The sequence below is a fragment of the Triticum aestivum genome, chromosome 2B (assembly GCF_018294505.1).
Source record: "Triticum aestivum cultivar Chinese Spring chromosome 2B, IWGSC CS RefSeq v2.1, whole genome shotgun sequence".
In the NCBI taxonomy this organism is placed as follows: domain Eukaryota; kingdom Viridiplantae; phylum Streptophyta; class Magnoliopsida; order Poales; family Poaceae; genus Triticum; species Triticum aestivum.
Genome location: NC_057798.1, coordinates 693129886 through 693139645, shown reverse-complemented (window position 1 = coordinate 693139645; position 9760 = coordinate 693129886). Strand labels below are relative to the sequence as shown.

The window sequence follows — 9760 nt, the reverse complement described above, 5'->3', positions numbered from 1 at the left end:
CAGCCGGTGGAGGGGGTGCGGTGGGTCGGCGGCGGCGGTGGAGTGGGGGAGGGTGCGGGGGGTCGGCGGCGGCCGGTGGAGCGGGGGAGATGGTGCGGGGGGTGCTCGGCGGCGAGGGGGACCGGATCTGGCGAGGTGGGATAGCGATTGAGATGGAGGGGGGTCGAGATCGAGTGTCCATGAAATTTAAAAACATTCATGAGTTCAAAAAGTGCCCATGAAATAGAATCGAGAAATGAAGGCTACAATTTAAATACAATCGATCTTAGCTAGCTATCTGTTCACAATCTTCTTGCCCTTGTTTTTTGTAAATGGAGTTCTTCTCTTGAACGGACGTCCTTTAGGTAGGATGGTCCTGCTTCTTCTTGTGGTGTATGCTGATACTTCATCGTCGTCGTCATGTTCCATCTTCGGGTCGCCGTACTTGTCGAAGTCTTGCTCATTGGCGACTCCATCCATTTCGATGATCTTCCTTTTGCCTCTCCTCACGACAACACGACTGGGCTTTGGCGGGTCGGTAATGAAGAAGCATTGGCCCACACCCCTGGCTCATTTTTCGCGGTGACGTTTGCGCCCGTGGTCTTGGATTTGGCTTCGGGTATAACCATGATGGTGAAATACCGGTCTTCTTTTATGACGCTCTTGGCCCATCTGACACGGAACATCGGGACCTTCTCTCCAGCGTAGCTCAGCTCCCAGATCTCCTCGATCCTTCCGTAGTATCTGTCCTTGTTGTTACCGGTGTAGGATTCCATTGTTACCCCGGAGTTCTGATAACCATCGCTCTTCATGTCCTTGTCCTCGGTGTAGAATGTGTAGGCGTTGATATCGTACGCCTCATAGGTCATCAGGTTGTGCTCGGCGCCCTGTGACAAGGTGAATATGAGTTGTTCTTCCGCGGAAGAATCCTCATGTAAAGGGTACGACCGAAGCTTCTACTTGAACCAACGCGTGAAACATGAGTTGTGCTCTTTGATTATATTTCCGTCCGTCCTCTGTTGGCCTCGGTCATTGTACGTCTTCTCAATAAAAGTTTTGTGCTCTACCACGCAAGGATCGACCACGTCTATGTGTTGTAGCGCGACTAGGTTTGCTCTTTCAAAGTCGGCGAGTCGACCCTCGAAGTCGACATGCATTTTGTGGCGACCCTCACGGTGACCCCATCCAGCGAGCCTGCCGAGGTGCCTGTTGACGGGCAGACCAACGGGGTCCTTGATGCCTAGATAATTCGTGCAGTAGGAGATGCACTCTTTGGTCAGAAAGCCCCTTGCTATGCTTCCCTCTGGACGTGACATGTTGCGAACGTATCCTTTGATGACACCATTCATCCTTTCGAATGGCATCATGTTGTGCAGGAACGTCGGCCCGAGTTGGATGATATCCTCCACGATATGGACCAGCAGATGCACCATAACGTCGAAGAATGCGGGCGGGAAGTACATCTAAAGCTCGCATAGTATCACCACGATCTCTTCCTGTAGCCTTCTGAGTTGCCTCATGCCAAACGACTTCCGAGAGATGACATCAAAAAAGTTGCATAGGCCAAATAGCGTTTCACGGACGTGCGCGTCCATGATCCCACGGATTGCAACTGGAAGTATCTGCGTCATCAGCACGTGACAGTCGTGAGACTTCATCCCGCTGAACTTCTGCTTCGCTGGGTCTAGGTATCTGCTTATCTTCCTCGCGTAACCGTAAGGAAGCTTTACTCCTACGAGGCAGGTGAAAAACTGATCAATCTCCTCCTGACTTAGAGAGAAGCACGCGGGAGGTAGTCATTTCCGGTCTTCTTGGCCTTTTTTCCTTTGCGACGACTTTCCGTGTCCTGCTTCGCCTCATCATCATCATCATTAGAGTGAAGCTCCTCCCTGATGCCCATTGATTTCAAGTCTGCCCTTGCTTTTGGCCCATCTTTGGTCCTCTCTAGCATGTTAAGCAGGGTACCAAGCAGACTCTCGCACACATTCTTCGTGATATGCATGACATCAAGCCTGTGAGGCACACGGTGGATCTTCCAATACGGCAAGTCCCAAAAAACAGACCTCGTTTTCCATACCTTCAGCAGCGGCTCTGGCGCCTTTCGCTTCTTTCCCGGCTCTGGCGCCTTTTGCTTCTTTCCCGGCAGTGGGCAATCTTTCCAATTTTTCAACAGCTCGTCTATTTCCTCGCCGCGCCTCGTACGCGGGCGTCTTCGGGGTTCGGTTTCACCATCGAACAGATCCTTGCGTTTCCTCCACGGGTCATCCTCGCGAAGCCACCTTCGATGTCCCATGAACACGGTTTTCGAAGACCCAGGATCTCTATCTAGCTGGCGATATGTTGTGTCATCCATGCACCTAACACATCCAGAAAATCCGTGGACCACCTGCCCCGCGACATATCCGTAACCGAGATAGTCGTGCACCGTCGTGAGCAGTGCCGCTCTCATAGGGAAATATTCTTTCTCTGCGGCGTCCCACGTATTGGCTGGCGTTTTCCACAGCGTGTCTAGCTCCTCTTTCAGCAGCCCCAGATACAGATTGATGTCGTTCCCTGGTTGTTTTGGCCCTTCAATTAGCATACTCATGTGAATGTACTTCCTCTTCATGCACAACCAGGGAGGAAGGTTGTACATCCACACAAATACAGGCTAGGTGCTATGTGTGCTTCTCTGGCTGCCAAACGGATTGACTCCATCGGTGCTCGCGCCCAGCACGATGTTCCTTGGATCGTTCCCAAATTCTGGGTGTTCGAAGTTCAACGCTTGCCACTAGCTCCTATCCCTAGGGTGACTCAGCATCTTGTCTTTTTTATTTATCTCCGGATCATTTGCGTCATCTTCTCGCTTCTTGTCCTCCCTATCCGCGTGCCAACGCAAGAGCTTTGCTACCTTAGGGTCCACGAAATACCGCTGCAGACGAGGAGTGATCGGAAAGTACCACACCACTTTTCGAGGAGCTTTCTTCCTCTTCTTGTATTGAGTGACGCCGCACACCGGACATATGGTAGACTCCGCATGCTCGTCCCGATAAATGATGCAATTGTTCATGCACACATGGTATTTCACGTGCGGTAAATCCATAGGACACACGATTTTCTTCGCCTCCTCGAAACTGGTCGGGCACTTGTTCCCCTTGGGAAGACGTTCGCGCCAGAATGACATGTTCTCGTCGAAGCATGCGTCGGTCATTTTGTGTTTTACCTTCATCTCCAGAGCCATGAGCGTTACTTTCAGGCGGGTATCCTCGGGCCCGCATCCTTCATACAATGGAGTAACCGCGTCTATCTCTAGTTGATCCAGCTTGGCTTTCTCTCGGGCGGCAACTCTTGTGTTATCCGTCTGCTTGAGAAGCAGCTCTTGAACATGAGGGTCCTGCACCCAGCCCATCGATGGTCCATCGTCGTCTGCTCCGTCGGCATCTTCATGTTCATGATCATGCCCTTCGTCTGCTCCGGCATCTTCCTCATCATCATGTCCTGCATCTTCTACATGATGACTGTGTACAACATCACCATCGTGATCGTGTCCTGGAGATTCTTCGTCTTCTCGCCCACCCGAGCCGCGGTGGTTGTCTTGCTGCCCTTCCTCATTTCTTGCCCGACCCCCATGGACGACTTCATAGTCATCTTCATCACCTTGCCACCGATATCCATCCATGAAACCATGCAAGAGCAGGTGGTCCCGCACCTGCCCGGAATCCGGGTCTGCAATAAGGCTCTTCAGCTTGCATATTCGACACGGACATCTTATCTCCGTCTCGTTCTTTTCAAGCATCCCGGCCTTCGCGGAGCTCAAAATCCTATTCATGATGCCTTCGGTCATCGTGCGGACCATGGTCTCCTGCGGGGTAGAGCAAAACGATATTTTAGAACCAAGAAAAAATTTGGCATGACTTTCCCTAAAAATAGGACCAAAAAGAATGCATAGTGTCAAAATTCTCACCGAAACGGAAATGAATCAACATTCCGGCAAAATATTGGCAACTATCGCATTTCAAATACCGGTACCTACAAACACAAACATATATGCAACACCACAAACATATGCGACACCACGAACATACATAGATCTAGCTAGGCCACAAAAAGTGCATGTGCACGTTGTTGGAGAGGGAGAACAACATAAAGATAGCTTCCCCCCTTACTTACCTATCAAAAAAGGTAATTTAACCACTTAATTTGGATGAATCTATGGTGCAAATGAGGTGAGGAGGAGGACGCAGCCGAGACAAGCTTGGAAGAGGAGGTGGAGAGAATGAAGTGAGGAAAGTGAGTGGGTAGGTGGGCTGTCCAAAATATCTTGTTGGTCCCAGGTTACTAATGGCGCACCACCTGCAAATGCGCCATTAGTAACCCTGGTTACTAATGGCGCACCTGCTCCTGGTGTGCCATTAGAAGTTTTGCAAAAAAATAAAAAAAAAGTATATATTCTAATGGCGCTGTGGCACAATGTGCCATTACTAGTTTAAACTAGTAATGACACACTACACTACGGTGCGCCATTAGTAGTTTTGCAAAAATAAATAAAAAAACAACAGTAGTGGCGCACTATGTGACCAGTGCGCCATTACTAGTTAGCACTAGTAATGGCGCACCTTGCCATGATGCGCCATTAGTATGTTTGGAAAAAAAATTATTACTAGTGGCGCACCGTGTGCCTGGTGCGCCATTAGTGTCTTCCACACTAATGGCGCACCTGCACATGGTGCGCCACTGCTATATAGTAGTGGCGCACCACATGACAGGTGCGCCATTAGTGGCCATTCCATCTATAGCCCTTTTCCTAGTAGTGCTAGCGCCGAACTCTGTGTTCGTCTCCTTACCTCCGCACTTTTTAAATTACTAGATCATCGATTGCACGCGTTGCTGCGCCAATCTATTTTTTCGGTCGAATGATAGGGATTTTCATAAGTATAAGAGAAATGAAACATGGAACTTCAATTGCATAAACAAATATCCTTTAGTAATCAGGATATTTTTATGCTAATGTTTCAGCGATTGTGTTGAGATAGGCACAAAAAAGTAACATTAACGAAACCAAACGTAGAACTTTAGGCTAGAACAATACGCTTCTATTCTTGTGAAGTACTCCCTCAGTTCCTAAGTTTAAGTCTTCTTAGAAATTCCAATATGGACTACATACGGATGCATATAGACATATTTTAGAGTATAGATTCACTCAATTTGCTCCGTATGTAGTCCATATTGGAATCTTTAAAAGGCTTATATTTAGATACGGAGGGATAGTAAACTATGTTAAAAAATATGTGAAAAAGTTGGATGAAGTCAATAAACAAAAAATAAGTAAATAATCACAATCGGCACAAGATATACATGTGTGCTAACAAGTACAGTTACATCATAAGAATTTACCCCCAACATCATAACAACATTTCACAAAGGAGTATATTTAATAGAAACTTATTGTTAAAATGGTCATATGCTCATAGTGTGCCCTGGGTTAAATACAAATCGTACAGTCTTTACAAGCTCTCTGTTTCTTTTGCATGCAAATAAAAGGAGGTTGTGTTATTCCATCCAACACAGCAGCCCATTTAGAATACACAAAGGAAACATCATGGCTTTCTCGGCCTAGTTTGCCAAATAATGGAGCAGATATGATAAGTTTTAGTTGTTGTAAGTTCCAGAAACAAGAAGAACCGTGTTCAGATGTGATGGACTTCATATGAGGCAAAGCTAAGGCATACGCTATCTTAGAGCCCTTGGATAAGCTAGTGTGGTGCACCATGGCAAAGTATAGATGCGTTTTTCTCTTTAGGGAGAAATAGATGCAGCTTCCCTCATCTAACTCCTGCAGCTTGTCGATTTGTACAGAACAAAATATGCAATTGCATCTAGATAAATAAATATATAGTTAGTTAACTTGTTTCAGTTCAGTCATCATATTTCAGTTAGAACGCGTACATCATGCTACAACAAATTATCAAAATAATCATTCAATTGTAAAGCAGGTCCAGACAAAAGCATCCAAGTTACTTATTTTTCATATTTCTGTGATTCAATAGACATCTAGCAAGTGGGCAAAAATTGGGCTGAAAAACTCATGCAGTTTTTCTCATGTCCAAATATCATCCGGCAACTGAAGCGAGACTGAGAACTCAATAATACAGTTAGTGATTTGAAAGTGAATCTATGTAGACCATTTAAGAATCTATATGACAGAACAATCATGAGTATTTTCATTGTGATACTAACCCAAATAGTAAATACATGATACGATAACATTTGGTGAATTAGATATGAAATATACTCTCAGTAATTTTGAAATGTATTAGTACTTCATATTAGTACTCCCAAAATTGACTGATTTAATTAGGAGCAGAAATAGATTCAGTACATTATTACTGTATAACAATGAATATAGCAGACACGTACACCATCGAACTATCGAGCCGGACAATAACCATATAAACTGGAGGAGTCAGAATATTTTATTTGTTTGATTCTACCCAAAAGTATCAAGAAAAATCAGCATGGAGCCACAATAATCCAGTATTCATCATCAATTATGAGACCATCTAATTTGTTTAAAATTAAGTTGGCATGCAACATGCAAGATTATAGGATTAGATGTGTACCAGAGGTTCTTGACGATAGGCAGACAGTTCCATAAGCTTACAATCTTCTCAAACAGCCTAACTCTATTGGCAAACCACAACATAGTTAGATTTTTCTTTTGCTAGCAGCAATCTGAACCAGTGATGAGATCATTGTAAAGATTAAAAATATGATAGGGGGTGCAGAGTCCATGTCCTGAACCCACCTCGGAGTCAAGAAGTGACCAGATTATATGTCCACCTTTCCAATATTAGCAACCTAAGGCTGAGAGCATTTATCAAATATAGCTTACATATGCTTCTCTAAATAAGCCAAGTAGAATTCTTGAGCCCAGCCAGTGTTTGAAAACAAAGGTACGCAATCAGTCAAAGATAATAAAGTTCCAAACATCCCAGATGATAAAAACATAGATGTGTTGCTGCTTCACCTGATAAAAAATGAAAACTAAAGAATTGATATTTATTCTGGGAAAGTGTATATTGACACAAAGAGCAGAAGTCATAAAAATGAAGACCACAATCACAAGATAGTACGTATAATTACAACGAAAACCTAAACTATGCAAGTGCACACAAAGATTTATCTCACTACTGCAGCTAGATAAGAAAATCGGATTCTGCTTCTATAGTAATACATATTATAACTGTGAAAGACCAACGGTTTATCTGGAATAACTATTTCCTTTATCTACATGTGCTCAATCATAAAAACATTATCATTTTTATGTACAACATAATGTGCATATGTATTAGTTCTTAGAAGCTAGATATTTGTGTCCATAAGAGAGACAAAACATCCCGAACTAATACTTCAGGTACATATAGCATTCACCTGGTTGATGGGGTAAAATAATCATCAAGGGTAGTTGTTTTGTCAGCTACACATGTTCATTATAATCACTTCTATCTATTGGTCAGAACTTTATGGAGTTGTGCAAACATATTCTAATAAACAAATATGATATTACCAAATTGCTTTCTGGGGATATGTGCATATTGAAAGATATTATCTGTCTTCTTTCAACGCTTTCCCTGGCAAACCTGACAGGAAATCTGAGCCAAAATTTCATCATGAGAGATGAGCATAACAAATAGAGGATTTTCTATAAAGGATCTACTGAATCATTGATGACATCAACTGTAGATATGGCACTCTAAATCAGTTCTTCCAGGAGCCTGCATTCGCGAGGAAAATTTCAGTATCTTCATTTTCTAGGTCCATAACTAGCACATGCAGAACGGTCTAAGCACGTGATCACACAAATCTGTCTCACCACGTAACCATTTGCTCTTCTAATTTATAAGGAAAATGCCCACAATGAGCAGTTAGGTAGTTATCTGTCTTCTTTCAACTCTTTCCCTGGCAAACCTGACAGGAAATCTGAGCCAAAATTTCATCGTGAGAGATGAGCATAACAGATAGAGGATTTTCTATAAAGGATCTACTGAATCATTGATGACATCAACTGTAGATATGGCACTCTAAATTAGTTCTTCCAGGAGCCTGCATTTGCGAGGAAAATTTCAGTATCTTCATTTTCTAGGTCCATAGCTAGCACATGCAGAACGGTCTAAGCACGTGATAACACAAATCTGTCTCACCACGTAACCATTTGCTCTTCTAATTTATAAGGAAAATGCCCACAATGAGCAGTTAGGTAGTCTCTTGTCGTTGGTGAAAATACCTTATCAAAGCTAAAGGTATAATAAATCAAGGCTTGAAAGTGAGAACGATATGGGCCAAACAAAATAAGTTGGCACTGAAGATTGAATCATGTACACATAAATGGTACCCGATCCAACTTCGACACATTAATCAGAAGGCACATTGCAAAATGCACCAGCATAAGGGCTTGCCATTTCAAGAAAATTACACATGAGGAGGATATGGTCTTAGCATGTAAAAGTTCCAAGTAACTTAAGCAGAGGCATGACCATGCGTTCTGAGTTCAATTGTATGTAGGACTACTTAAAACAACTTAAGAAGATGGCTATTGCCATATGTGCATATATATGAAAAATGTCTGAGATACAGGAGCATACATGATCAAATAGAAAATATGTGTCGACGACATTAACATGTTGCTCCATGTTAGATTCCGTGATGAGGGTCAATGACCTCGAGTCTTTAGAACCTACAAGAAAATTCTGTAGCAATCAGTCACAAAATCATGCAGCCGTCCCAGGTAAAAAGTAGATAAACTTGCATCATAATGTACAAAATTCTTATCAGAAATACACCAATTTATTTTCTAATAAGGAAACAACAGGATTGATCCCTCAACGTGACCACCAAGGCAGGCTATAATCTCATATCTCCCCCCTTCCAGACCTCTGCTTGAAAAACAACATCATCCCATCAGATCACCTCATTCCTAATCAAACATTCACAAGGCAGGCTATAAGTTCATATCTCCCACCTTCCAGGCCTAACTTGTTCCGCACAGGATAGGAATGAGAGGCAATTTCTGCTCGTGCGGTATAAAGGTGATGCACACGGGGAGGAGATGAAAAAGGGGCCTGAGTGGGGAAACTCACATCGTCGCCATGGTGATGGGGAGGGCAGCCACGCGACAAGCGTGGAGAGAAGGAGGGAGTGGAGATCGGAGAGCACGCCGTCAAGGGTCGGGGAGAGCAGAGCAGACTTTGTGGAGTCGCCGTGGCCTCGTGCACGGCTTGCGCACCATCGCCGGTGCCGCCTCCTCCTCGGTCACCAACTCCAAACCCTAGGATGATTCCCTGGCGCGCCTCGGCTGGATCCACTGAGAAGGCCGCGCGCCGCTGGATCGCCTTGAGCGCCTCGGCTCGATCCACTGGGAAGACCAGCGAACAGTGGATCCCATCGTGGACCGCCTGTGTTGCCGCGCCGCCGGCATCCCTGTATGAGATCGAGCCCCCACCGATCCCTTTCCACCTGTTTGAGCGAACAGTTTTTCTTACGAAGATAAAGCGCAGCGTCGGATTGTTTTCTACCTAAATGGGCTGTCTGTAGAAGCCCAATTAACCACAGGCCGTCAAAAAAATTCCAGAATAGCGGCCTATTAGGACAGCCAGCCCAGATCGCGATAAACTGCCACTTAGAGGAAGATCTGACGGCCAGGAACTAATCTAGCACAAATCCGATGGCCAGAAACGTTGAGGGGCTCAGAGACCTCGCTTTAGGTGTGGTTATACTGTCCTAAATATCCTCTTTCTTTCTTTCT

At 44.5% G+C, this 9760-nt stretch overlaps 1 long non-coding RNA gene across 4 annotated transcripts; it reads right to left on the bottom strand.

The window, feature by feature from the left end:
• Positions 1–5403: 5403 nt before the first annotated feature.
• Positions 5404–9471, bottom strand: LOC123046762 (uncharacterized). 4 transcript variants are annotated; one of them, XR_006422584.1, is made up of 4 exons: positions 8601–9471; positions 6764–7938; positions 6579–6641; positions 5404–5834 (listed from the first exon to the last, which is right to left on the bottom strand). It is a non-coding gene; the product is annotated as an uncharacterized lncRNA (long non-coding RNA). The 4 variants fall into 4 exon arrangements; XR_006422583.1 differs by having other exon boundaries at positions 6764–8891; positions 8978–9471; XR_006422582.1 differs by having other exon boundaries at positions 6764–8692; positions 9096–9471.
• Positions 9472–9760: the final 289 nt, after the last annotated feature.